The sequence below is a fragment of the Cryptotermes secundus genome, unplaced genomic scaffold (assembly GCF_002891405.2).
Source record: "Cryptotermes secundus unplaced genomic scaffold, Csec_1.0 scaffold548, whole genome shotgun sequence".
NCBI classification, from domain to species: domain Eukaryota; kingdom Metazoa; phylum Arthropoda; class Insecta; order Blattodea; family Kalotermitidae; genus Cryptotermes; species Cryptotermes secundus.
The window spans coordinates 198,395-211,814 of record NW_019732380.1 but is presented as its reverse complement, the minus strand read 5'-3'; the positions used below and the strand labels follow the sequence as shown (position 1 = coordinate 211,814).

The following is a 13,420-nucleotide window of genomic DNA, read 5'->3' as shown; positions in this document are numbered from 1 at the left end:
TAGTAGTAGTAGTAGTAGTGTGGTGGAGCCCGCACCTCCATAGGCATCAGTGAATACTATATAGTATCGAGGGTCGAGAGGGACTTGGGAAAACCACGAAAATGTCAGGGTAGCTGGTGCCCCGGCGGAGATGCGAACCATGTACCTCCCGTGTGCGAGACGAGCATTACCACTACTCCATTCTGTTCGATATAGTTTCATTGTAGTGTTAATTTAAAAAACATTGAGCTGTCCGTCAGTAACATTTCTGTATATTTAGGTTGGAGTAAGCGTAGAGGTTAGATAATGAACATGCAAGTGGAAACTGTTTCCCCGAAGTGCCGAAAGTTGATAATGAATTTACGTAACAACGCAGGACCTTGCTTAGAACTGTGAAAGGCCGAAGCGCGTTATTCTTTCGGATATTCACTTCTAACCAATGCTAGTTGAAAGCATTTCATGTTCTGGCCTACTTTTATTCCAATCACGATGAATGTAACCCTGTTTCAGCAAGATTGATGACTTACAGTGACAAGCAACTGGATTGTTTCGTAACGCACGTTGAGAAGTATCGTGTTCGGACGCTCGTAAGCCGCTGGGGTCCCCAGTGCTCATAAATGAACAGAAAAACTGAATTGCATTGACAATGTAACGTGGAATCTCTGAACCAAGGGAGAGCTGGGGCAGTTCAGTCTGTATAAAAACTAGGCTGCTGGCCGGGGTTTGATTCCCGTGCAAGAACATGATATATATATTTTTTTATCTTTAGCATTCAGGGCAGCTGTGGGTCCGTCCAACCGTCTATCCACTGGGTACCAGGGAGCCTTTCCCCAGGGTTAAAACAGTCGGGGCGTAAAACTTACCATTCACATCAATGAATATGTGGAGCTATACATTCACTTCCCTGTACGTCTTCACGACATGGTGCTTGGTTAAGCACACATACCACATTGCCTTACGATGTACACCAAGTGAGAACATCGAAAGCAGTTTTGTTGACTGTCAAAATAAAAGTTTACATGGTAACTCTGTATATGGGCGTGAGGGGAGGGTTAATGTTAAAATGGATGCCATGGAAATGCGAAGTGACAGCATTGTTTGATTCAGCGTAATTTTATGAACACCCTTATGTAGAGTTCCTGGTTGTATAGAAGGTAAAGGTAACGTTTTATTTTTCCCCTCTGCTTAATTAATCAAGCAAGTCATGGGGGAGTGGAGGTATAGCTCCACCATTATTCATTCGGCAATAGACGTAGCATAGGAGGGGGAATTTACATACGGGTGTAACTGTCAGCCTTTCAAGGAGAACTGTACATTTAATTTATTATTTAACTGTGCCCATTCAGCTGCGTAGGTTTTGTAAGATGATTATGAAGTCTGAAATGCAAAGAATTTAGAAGGAAACGGTCGTTGTCTCTATTGAGGTAATAGTCCAGTATTTTTCACTAGAGGACAGCGTACGAAGTGAACTCCGTCTCACTCCACCCCATGGAGTTGAGTCCTTCTTGATGAGCCACTAGCTGCTCACTTACTGAGGAATTTCCGTGTTCACGGGTCCCTGTCCTGAGCTGGATGAATCTATTTCATATCACCCCATTCTGTATCTATAAGATCAATTTTAATATTATCCTCACACTTCTAAGTCTTTCTATTGGTCTCTTTCCTTCTGGCTTTCCCACCAAAGCCCTGTATTCACTCTTGTTATTCCTCACGCGTGCTACATGCTCTGTCAGTCTCATCCGTCTTGATTTTATCATTATAATTTGCGAAGAGTACAAGTTACGAAGCTCCTCGTTATGCAGTTTTCTCCAACCTCCAACTGTTATATCCCTCTTGAAGTCTCACCCGTCCCCACACGTGAAGATTAGTTAGAACCCCACAGATCAGCTTCTGGACCTGCCTGTACTTTGCAGCTATGTTTGTGATGCGCTTAAAATAATGAGGACCGAACTTCATGGTCTAGGGGTTAGCTCTCCTGCTTCGTAATTGGGGGTTCCGGGTTTAAATCTCCGTCCGGATACCATCTGTCCTGACTGCTCGAGTCTCTCGAGGCATTGCCTGAAATTAGGCTATGACTGCTTCCTTCCTCATGCTTTCCTGTCCATTATTCATTGATGTCATTACAGTTCGGCTTCATGCGCTGTTAACTGAAATTATTATGTAGAGGTAAAGCTATCCCTGTAACAGGCTGTGGAGGCCCATAAGGTTTTGGGACTTAGATGCTTCCACATTTTCTAGATAATCGGCTCACAGATGGCGGTGAGGTTGTCAGCCTTTCGCGCCGGCCGCCCTTTACCCCCCCCCCCACCACCACCACCACGAAAATTCCTGGTACTCATTTGTGTTAGAGGCTGAGTCGACCCCAGGGCCATAGTGCGGCTCATCGGGACTGGAACCCGCAACCTTCCGGCTTGTAGCATAGTGCTTCAACCAACTGCACTACCGCGTGCACCCAAAATTATTAGAAATGTCATTTATCTGTGTCTATAGTTTAAAGCAGCTTATTAATTGTAAGGTTTAGAATAGAATTACTGTGGTTCAGAAAATTTTGTTATTCGTCCTTGTCACTTTTGCACCCAACTTGCGAAACTCCATGGAATTGAGCCCTTCTTGAGGACCTGCCAATCACCCAACCACCAAAGAATTAAAAAAAAATGAAACCAGAAGGTTCGTTACCGTATTCACAAGAGCCTTCCACTTGTTTCTATCCTGATCCAGATCAATCCAATCCATCCCATCCGATCTCTAACAAGCACCAGCATTCCCCACCCGATATGTCAGTTACTGTCCGAACTGCATTTGTTCTTGGACAGTTTCTACGTAGGTTCTACGTCAAGCCAATGTTTCTTGTCACGTAAGTGTAGGAACATTCAACATTCTGTATTTGGTAGCTGATTTTCATGCAACCGTAGTATACCGCTTTGCGTAATATCGTATTTACAGATAACACGCAATAGTTATGAAGCATCATATTATGCGATCTTCTATCAGTAACTTCAGCCGATAGTTAATTGCAGCTTGTTAGTGTAGGTGTGTTCTCCAGCGTCACTCCTTATTCTCAGCTTCTCTGGAGCCAGTCGCGTTTTCTGAGCGCTAGCGAGCGAACGACGCGGTCGGTTCAGGTCGGTCACTCAACTGGTACCCTACATCTGAAACATGATTGCTGAGACGACGGTTAGCCAGCCAGTATGAATGGAGAGTGTTCAGAAGTGCCAACCGTCAACAAGAATAGAGAAGTTACTCATGAGTTGGGCTATAATTGTTTATAGTGAGAAAGTGTTGTGATGTTTCACAAGAGTGAAGCAACCCCACTTGCTCCTCGACATGTGCAATACCTATGCAGTGATAGTTCTTTGGTTATTCTCCAACATTCATATCTGATCTGATCACTTAATTCGTGAAACGTAGCCTTAAAAGTGACTTTAATTCTTGAATACTTGATGCGTGATTCCTGTGAAAGGAGTTGAACAATCGTGCTTAGAATTTTGTGCAGGATTCGTCTTAAAGGCGTAGTCGTTTATCATAAGACTTTACTTGCTTTTTCCTGATGTGATGTGTAGCTTCTGTATAGTGTTTTATAAACGCAAGTACATCTGAACTGCCTTTTTTTTTCTGGTCGATTATTTGTTCGCAGTCAAGATCTTAAAGCGACTACATATATATTTGCAGAACTTATTAAAATCTCGAAGTTATATTTGCAGTGATGTGCCATTTCCTGATTTTTAGGCTTGTGTGTGCGGACGACCATGTTTTTTGCTGCTGTGCTGTGCTATTCTAACGTATTATTTGAGTCTCTGTGGTGAGAATTTGGGATAAATAACCCACAAGATACGAAACCTATTGTTTCTCATCAAAATTAAATGCTGTATGCTTAGTCGTTGTCCCCCCCCCCCAGCTGGCAGCGTATCAGTTTTATTACACCAATAACAGCATGGACATACAACAGCGTCCTTGAAGTCTGAGGAGTAGCTGGTTTGTGTTTGTGCTGCAGTCGCACGCGATGGCAGATGTTTGTGCTCGTGCCCAGTACCTTGTGCAGCGGGAAGTGAATTCTTGGGTTTAATCCAGTATGACGTCTAGGTGTCACAAACATTCTATATCGGTAACTAGATTCGAACCCGAACCTGCTGCGTTAAAGTCTGCCAAGGATAAATTTCATCGTTACTGGGAGAAGGTAAATGTCATTTCTTACCTGTTCATGTAATTGTCTTAGTTCTGGCGCTTATTGAATTTAATTAACAAAGTGTGACTTCAGTTTTAACGCAGTTATAAAATGAGAGCTACTGCAGCAGATGTTTTGTGTGCCGAGCTTGTCGAGTCGAGTCTTATGTTACGACCGACTCGGCCAGTCTGTCTTGGAATAAAGCACCCATCTGGGGCTTACGACAAGATTTTTATTGCTGCGTGCATTTTGATATGGGGCGCTCTCTGTGATGAGAGGACGGGTCTGTCTTTTACAATTGCTGCTGGCCCTCGCCAGTCCCGTGGAACTCGTAAGTATATATTTTACTGTCTCAGATTCGAGACTTCGCTTTCCGTCGCTTCCTACGACTCGCAAGGCTACGATGGAGGTATTCGACCCCGTCTCCACGCGTGATAGAACTAGATGTAAGGCATATCTCTTAGAATTTCCGTACAAAATTTGACCCTTCAATGGATGTTATTGATCATACGATAAGTAAGAAACTGTTCGCAGTGAATATACTATTGAATTCAACGCAACAGCAATGCATAATTCACAGGTGTATATTTTAGCCTATTGATATGTGTTTGTCATGTAGTTTAAAAAACTTAAACTCCATGGCCTGTAGTCAGCAAGCGAACTCTACTGACCGAGCGAACGCCGCTTGTGGTCGAAGTTAATGACAACTCTTGCGGATGAGGGTGTCACGTGGTCAGCGCAATGGATCCCCGTGGCCGTTAATTTCGGTTCTCTAGACCGAAACCGCCATTTCCTTAGAATAGCTTCTCAGTTATCATGAGGCTAAGTGGACCCCGTTCCAGACCCACTGCTTATCAGGATATCTGGCAGCGCCGGGAATCGAACCCGGGACTTCTGGATCTGTAACCGGGAACTCTGACCACTAGACCACAGAGGCGGTCTCATGTGGTTTAGCGTTGAAAAATTCAACACTTCGCCCAGAGGTTGTGCTTTTTTGGTTCATTTCGTGCTCAGAATGAACTACGATAATTTTCCTGGACGTTATTAGCCGAATTACTTTTTAAAGTATATATGTAGTGCGTGTTTTCTTTGAGGTAGGAACCAAGCGGGCTTATGACTAGCTTCACCCTTTAGTGGTTTGTGCAGCTTATTTTTATTATGACGTGGTGATAACAGTAGAGACCAGTTAACATTATTGTTCGCATGGCGAAGTTGCCAGTCTGAATTAGTAGCTTTGAAATGCCCTGCAGAGAAGGGGACAAATATAAAATTCATGCTGTAGTTTGTAAATTGTAGACCAGATAAATTGCAGCAGTTCAAATGCAAAATTACAAGTTACACAAGGTAGTCTGTTAAATTAATTTATTTTAGCCGCATTATAATTCATTATATAACAGCTCTCATTATCAGCATTCTGTGGCCGCGCCATAGCACAAGCGGTTAGTTGCTGGCTTTCCACCGCGTCGGCCCGGGTTCGATCCCGGGTCTGGTCAAGTGGGATTTGTGGTGGACAAAGTGGCACTGGGGCAGGTTTTCTCGGAGTACTTCGGTTTCCCCTGCCAATCTTCATTCCACCAATTGCTCCACAATCACCCTCACCTATCATCTGGGTCTGGCCAGAAGTGGCCGCAGTGCAAGGGACTTAGTCCCACCCCACTAGCAGTAAACAAGCTTTCTGTAGCGTTCGTTGATAAAGAAGTGAAGAATGATGAATTGTAAAAGGATTTAGAAGGAATCAGTTTTAATATAATCAAAGTATCCGTGAATTTTGCTCTAGGAACTGAAGAAAACCACAAAAAGCCTCAGTCGGGATATGCGGTGACCCGGTCGAAATTCGAACCTATGATCTCCCGAATACAAATCTGGAGCGTTACCGCGAGACCCTTCTGTTCGGTGTCATATAGTGTCTGAGCATTTGCATCACAATATAAAGTACGCACTTAACGTACTATCAGAAGGACGATACGTTTAAGTACTGTGAGTTTCCTCTAGAATGTCCCGCAAATCCTCAAGAACGAATTGTCACTGCATACAGTGAGATCACACAAGAAGAAATATACGCATTTTTCCTCAACTGGAAGTACCGTTTGTGCATTTAAATCTGTATGATTGGTGGACGTACTGAGTATATTTTGTAACAGCTGAATCAGAATTCCGGACTTCTGGGGCATCCTGTGGTCGAGAGCCCGTTATGACGAGACCCAACTTGACGAGAAGAGCCTGTGATCCTTTCAGTTGAGTCCGAGCTTACATGTAAACTCTTAATACATACGACGTACAGGCTGAGTCTAATTTATTGTGTGGGGTTTCCGTGGCTTATTATAATTTTCAGACAGGAAACAAGAAAATGAAACTGCTTACATGATAGAAAATGCATTTCAAAAAGGTTTACTACCTACAGAATCAATGCTGCAGAATGCTAAACAACTTCAACATATTACACTTTCATATTCCGTAATCAGTTTTATTTTGTTATTTCCGGTTCGAAAATTATAGGCCACGGTAACCCCGACATTAACGTAACGGTTTTGATCAACGCATTGCCAGGAAACGGCTCCGTAAATACGGTCTAACACGCAACAGTAGAACAACGGGGTTATGCAACCCATTTCTAGGAAACAGCTCGGTAAAAGCACTTCCGCGCCGGTGCAGTAACGTAAGCACAACAGTGCTTAGCTATCACGTGACTTCTGTTTTCTTTGTGGTCTGCAGTAGAACTGTGTTTTCTGCGTTGTCCGTCCCAGTGCTATATAACGCGAGTCCGCTTGCAACTGAGAAGAGTTTTTAGTTGAGTTTCGAGGTTCCATGGTGATTGAACAAGAAAGGCAAGAAGATTTAATAGTGGTTTGAGGTGCTAGTTTCTGTGTTGAGATCCGTTACTAGGAGACGACCAGTGGAATCTGAGAATCCTAGTACGTGTGCAACGGTGAACTGTAAATTGTGTAGATCAGCGATATCGCTGTATTAATTGTAATTAAGAAAGACTGTAAACGAAGTGCCAGTAAATCGATCATCCGAACTAGAACCCGTTATTTCCGTCACGCGTACCCTCCTACACATGACAATAATTTAGAATCATGCTGTACATTAGAGTTCGTGTGTCGCATAAATGGGATTCACTCTTTGCTTACTGACACCAGAATTTTGTGTGGTGCTTGCAGAGGTGTGCAAAACGTTCATGAGAGACGATTTCGGCCTCGAATCTTTCATTAGGCAATTCGAAACTGGCGGAGTATAACGTGTTTTTTGTATGTTCATCTTTTCCTCGTCACTACCACCAGGAGTGCTGATTCCTTCGGAGAATCTGAAACAGTTCAACTTCTCCCCCTTACTCTGCTGGAATTCAGACAAAAACTGTTAAGGCATAGCAGACATATTGGTATTCCGGGTGGAAACTACAGATCCGAATTCTGCTATAGTTCAATACATCGTCAACCAAGAACCACAACAAAACTGCAGAGATCCAACTTGTGGACACCTAGAAGAGAGTATTCACCATAGCACGACACACTTTAATCAGCCGAATTATAATTACGGTCTATACCTGCGGGACACGCGAGAACATATTTGGTTGAGGCACTATGCTACTAACCGGAAGGTCGCAAGTTCGATCCCGATCAGGTCACTGGATTTTTCAATTATAATCATTCCAGACGCATTGTGACCCTGGGATCAACTCGGCCTGTAACAGAAATGAGTACCAGGAATCTTCCTGGGGCGTAAAGGGCTGCCGGCGCGTAAGGCTGACAACTCCACCGCCAACTTTGAGCTAATTGTCTAGAGAAAATATGGAAGCCTCGACGTCTCATGACCCTATGGCCCTCCACGGCCTGTTACAGGGATAGCTTTACTTTTATTATGTAAGTTTGTATAGAAAGAACCTAAGCATATATACAGGACAATTCAGTTGTTTTGTTTTGTCACGCAAAAATGTGTACTATACTTACTTACTCATGGACCTACCCTTCTGGAGGAGCCGCCAATTCTGCAGCTACTCAAAAATTTCCCAGCATTTTATGGAACCCGAAGGTTCCTTACCGTGTTCACAAGAGTCCTCCACTGGTCCATATCCTGAGCCAGATCTATCCAATCCATACCATCCCATCCTGTCTCTCTAAGATCCATTCTAATATTGTCCACCCATCTACGCCTTGGTCTTCCCTGTGGTCTCTTTCCTTCTGGCTTTCCCACCAATATCCTATACGCATTCCTCGTCTCCCCCATTCGTGCTACATGACCTGCCCGCCTCATCCTCCTTGACTTGATCAATCTAATTATACCTGGAGAAGAGTAGGTTAGGTGTGTCCCTGTCACCACAGCATGGCGCGTCCTCAGGTTGCGGATGGAGGAGACGCCCTTCAGATTTGGAGGGAAACTGAATATATTGAATAAGCAGTCGCGGACAGCCGACAGGGGGTGGCCCTCCAGCTTGGGAGTTGGGCGTGGGACTAACAACTCCTCACCGTAAAAAATCATTATGTTACGAAAAATGTGTACTATATTCTGATAAAATATTAATTTTATTTACAATTAAGTAAAGGAAATTTGAATGATTTAACTCTATCAATAAAGAAAACTAAAATAATGGTTTTTAAATAAAAAGACATGTACGGTGAAAAGTTGATAAACGTATTGAGTAAATAAACCATCTTAGTTTGCGTAGGTTAGACGAGTACTATTTTATTTTTATGAGGATAAAGATTTGGAAACGAAGCCGAGTAGGTTTAACTACATATGTGGGTCGATGAGGCGAGTCTTGAATGAAGAGTCAAGGAAGGAAACACGGATTAAGGTTCGTGAACTGTGATTATCCCGGAGTTAACATACAGACATGGACAAAAAGCAGAGGCAAAATCAGCTTCTTCGGAATGTGGCGGGATATACATTAAAGGATCGAATTAGAAACACAGTGATTATAAAGCGAACTAAATACATAAATAGCAGAATTCAGACTAATAGACTTAATTTGATTCGTGTTGATAGAAGGGAACCCGAAAGCATTCCAGACCAGTTACTGGACTATACGCGTAGAGGAATAGGATTCATTGGCCGCTCGAAGTTAACGCTGGAAGCATTAGCCTCTTAACTGCCCGAAACGTCCAAACCTTGATGGTGGTGATGATGGTGGTTTATAATTCAGTCGCCTTGTTTTCAAGTCGAAATCAGTATGTAGTATGACTCGCCTTTTTTGGGCTTACTGCTTGAACATGTCTTTTGCATGCCGTCTCCACATTTTGTGGAAAAGAGAAAACAAGGATATATTTAAAGCAAGACAATATTTGAACATAGGAAAGCAAACAAAATGAGTTTTTTCTTATATATGTTGTGATTCTGCACAGTTGTCATTGATGTACAGCCGCTGATGCCACAATAAACTTATGTAACCTGAAAATAATGAAAATTCTAGATAGAACTATTAAGAACTAAGAGGCGATCGGATCTTATATTCTGATAACGAGAGGCCACACATCAGTTCCTTGTTGCAGTGATTTCAGAGACTGACACTGTTCTTTCTGCGTTTTATGCTGACATTTTAAGTATGTTAAGTATGTTAAGTACAGATTTGAATCTGTAGAACCTTGTTATTATTTTGTGGATTTGAGAAATTTATCTGTAGCGTCGCGCATAACTTTCAAGGAACGGGCAATGAAAATGCAGGTAGGTATTTTTTCTGTGTAACGAATGAGCGGAAATAAATAGATCAGATTATACACGAGGGCATATTAAGGCATGGGCGAATTAGATGATGGCCCAGGGCCCCGCGCGAGGCGGGCACGCAGTTTATCAGACTCTGAGGCTTTTAGGTGCAACAAAAACAATGGGATTTCCTCCCCGTCTTTATTCCGGTAAATAATAAGGCGTCTAGCACACACTCTCATTCCATCAGATTTTTCAGTACCCTGAGGCCCGCGCCGAACACTGGCCTAGGGCCCTGCAGACTCTTAAACCGCCTTTGCTTGTACACATACTTACATATGTTGTCTTCTGCTTGCGTGAGTTTACTCGTAAGTCGTTCGTTTTTATCCTACTTTGTTTATTTTGAAGAAATTAAAAGAACCATTATGGATCTCCTTGCGGTTTGTCTGTCTGTGTATCCCCCCAGATTTTTTGAGGCGTATGAGGTTTGTGAGATCACTTTGCTCTCTGCCCCCCCCCCATTTTTTGGGTTTCTTTCCGCAGCGTGCCGTATCAAAGGAAAGCAGGCGATTAGTTCTTCCCAGAACTTCTTGCTACCAGTTTTAGCATTTAAAAAGCTATCACCCTTTGCACCGCTGCTGCATATGATAAGGAAACGATGAAATGCTATGAGCGAGCTCGGACTCAAGCTGAGGAGTCAGACGTTCTTCCCATAAAGTCGGCCCCAGCCCAAGTTCGTTTCACGTTCGCGCTGCATAGGAAGCAGTAAGCTTCAGCGCGACGCAATTTTGTGGCGCATGAGCATTAGTGGTCCACTAGGCTCAGGTTAACCACTGTTATGGCAGTATCCAGTTGTACGTGGAGCCAGTGATTGGACCGGAATTGGACCCGACTGTATGTATAATAGGAGCCTTGACTGAAACAAAGAGAGTAATGAGCTCGTATGAGTGGGCGGCAGTATGTCACTTTCAGAACAAGTGAGACTCATTTCTTTGTTAACAACGCCAGAAAATTGCTTGACGATTATCCTGTATGCGAATAATATTACCGATACTGTATCAAGGTTGGCTAGCCCTTAATGCATGTGCGTTCTGAAAAGAACAGTCGTCTGGGGTGTGACGCCGTGCAGTCTGTGTACCGACGTTTCGGAGGAATTTACTGCCTCCATATTTACAGTTTAAGACAAGGAAACAGTTTATGCTTCCTTCTGATTGATTTTTGTTCGATTTAGAGTTCAACCCTGATAATGGAAGGTATACACTCCTCCGAATTGTCTTCAGCCTTCTAGCTGACTACACGGCGTCACCTTCCAGAGAGTGATATTGTTAATAGTTACCTCGGATAAAATCTACAGTCTCGCATGTCTTGCCTTTGCTTTATTTATTTGTTTTATTTATTGACACTGTCAATATCTCAGACTGCGTAGTGACAGGTTATTGGATTATAATCAATTAGAAAGGGTGTAGAAGGAAGATTCAGAGGCTTAACTTAAAGTACTGTACCGACGTTTGTTGGGAAGGCCTAGGGAAGAGCACGTAAAACCTCAGTCAGGACAGTCGGTCTTTGAGCCGAGATGTGAATCCAAGTACAAAGTAGGAGTGCATATGCCTGAAGCGGACCTTTAGCAGAGTTCCTGGCTCCCTTCCGTCGGTGTCGTCTTTCAAAATTCAGAATCCCTTGTCGCAGTTCCATTCCATTTGGTGTGAAATACAAGGGAAAAAGAGGAATGCGTATAGGATATTTATGGGAAAGCCAGAAGGAAAGGGACCACTGGGAAGACCAAGGGGTAGGTGGATGGACTATTAAAATGGATCTGAGAGACAGGATGGGATGGTATGGATTGGATTGATGTGGCTCAGGATAGGGACCAGTGGAGGGCACTTGTGAACACGGTAATGAGCCTTCGGGTTCCATAAAATGCTGGGAAATTCTTGAGTAGCTGCAGAATTGGCTTCTCCTCAAGAAGGGCTCAGCTCCATGAGTGAGTGAGTAGTTTACTGATGAAGACATTTGGCGGGCACATACCGTGGTAGATTTACAGAGAATTGGGTTACATAAGATTCCGGAATTTATTTCCATCCTCCTAGAGACAGAGGCCGGAGGCCAGGGCTCTGAATGGGCTGGAAGAGCCATTGTAAAGAAAGAGAGACAGGCCGAAACGACGCTCGCAGCCATCGTAGCATGAATGATTACAGAACGAAGAAGTTTGCGCCAACCGGGTAGGCAGACACCACGCCAGTGTTACAAAATACAGTTTAATTTTCATGTACAATTTATTACATGCAGTATAATTATTAAATCCGGGCCTCCGTCTCATGTACGTTTTCTGCTGGAGGACCTTGAGGTCGGAGTTCGAGTCCCGGTGAGGGCAAGAATTTCCATTTCTCCATGTCGTCCAGACTGGCTGTGGCGCCCATCCAGCCTTCTATCCAATGGGTACCGGGGGATCATTCCTCTGGGGTAATGAGGCCGAAGCGTGAAGCTGACCACTCACCTCCAACTAGTGCTGAGGTCAGGAAAACTTGGGTCTATACATTCACTTTCACATACGTCTTCATGGTGTAGTGCTTAATTACTTAAGCACAGGGAAACTTTACCTACCATCTGTATATATATGTATATGACGTGGGATACCTGAGTCAGTAAAGTGACTGGCTGGAGGCTGGCTAACCGGAATTCTATCCCCGTCGGGAACAGGCTTTTATATTCGAGAGCGCGTCTACAGTGTCCTGGGGCTCACCCGTCAGCATATGCATTAGATGCTGGGAGATGTTTCCCCGAAGTTACGATGCATGTGTCGCGAAGCTGGTTGTTTACATTGTCTTTACATCCCCCCCCCCTTTGCGCCTTCTATAATGTGCATAAACATTGGTAACTGAAGTTAAGGTCTGGAGTAATACCAGTAAAACTCGTCTCCGTGGTAAACTTGGTTCATATTTGGAATGTGTCGGTATAGATTCGGCGGCACGCGGTAGCGTAGTTGATAGAGGCATATGCTACAAGCCTGAAGGTCGCGGGTTCGATTCTTAATGAGGTCATTGTATTTTTCAGTTAATCTTTCCAGCCGCACTATGGCCCTTAGGTTGACTCAGCCTCTGACAGAAATGAGTACCAGGAATCTTCCTGGGGTGGTAGTGGGCGGCCGGCGCATAAGGCTGACAACCTCATCGCCATCTGTGAGCCGATTGTCCAGAGCAGTATTTCTCAACCTACAGGCCGCCGTCTGGTACCGGGCCCTCGTGTTATAGAAAATGAATTTACCGGGCCGCGATCTCACAAAGACTGAGAACCACTGGCCTAGAGAAAATGTGGGAGCCGCGACGTCTCACAGCTTTACCTCAACCTTACGGTGTAACATCTCATCAGGAATAAATCCCATGTGGTAACGGGGAGACATTGATTGTTAGGTACTTCATAAGAGGCCAGATTGATATCGCTAACTTAGATAATGATATTTGATTTATGACTGGTTTCATCTCCGCCTTGTTGGCTCTGGGACGGTAGGTAAACATGGCCATGATATCTCATCAGTTCTTCGCGTTTCAGCTGTTAATAATATATCATGCGGTATCGTTATTGGTTGAGGCACTATGCTACAAGCCGGAAGTTCGCGGGTTCGCTTCCCGTCGACGTCATCGGATT

The 13,420-nt window shown here is 43.8% G+C and overlaps 1 protein-coding gene across 5 annotated transcripts in view; it reads left to right on the top strand.

Annotated features, from left to right (window-relative positions):
- The window catches only part of LOC111867594 (myocardin-related transcription factor B), a 340,472-nt gene that overhangs the window by 232,760 nt on the left and 94,292 nt on the right, over nt 1-13,420 (top strand). Inside the window, exon 1 of one of the 5 annotated variants that reach the window (XM_023857582.2) lies at nt 3,084-4,153. The exons of the other annotated variants lie outside the window; for them this stretch is intronic. The gene's annotated coding sequence lies outside the window, so the exon portion shown is untranslated. Of the gene's footprint in view, nt 1-3,083; nt 4,154-13,420 lie in introns of those variants that run through there. 5 annotated transcript variants of the gene reach the window in all.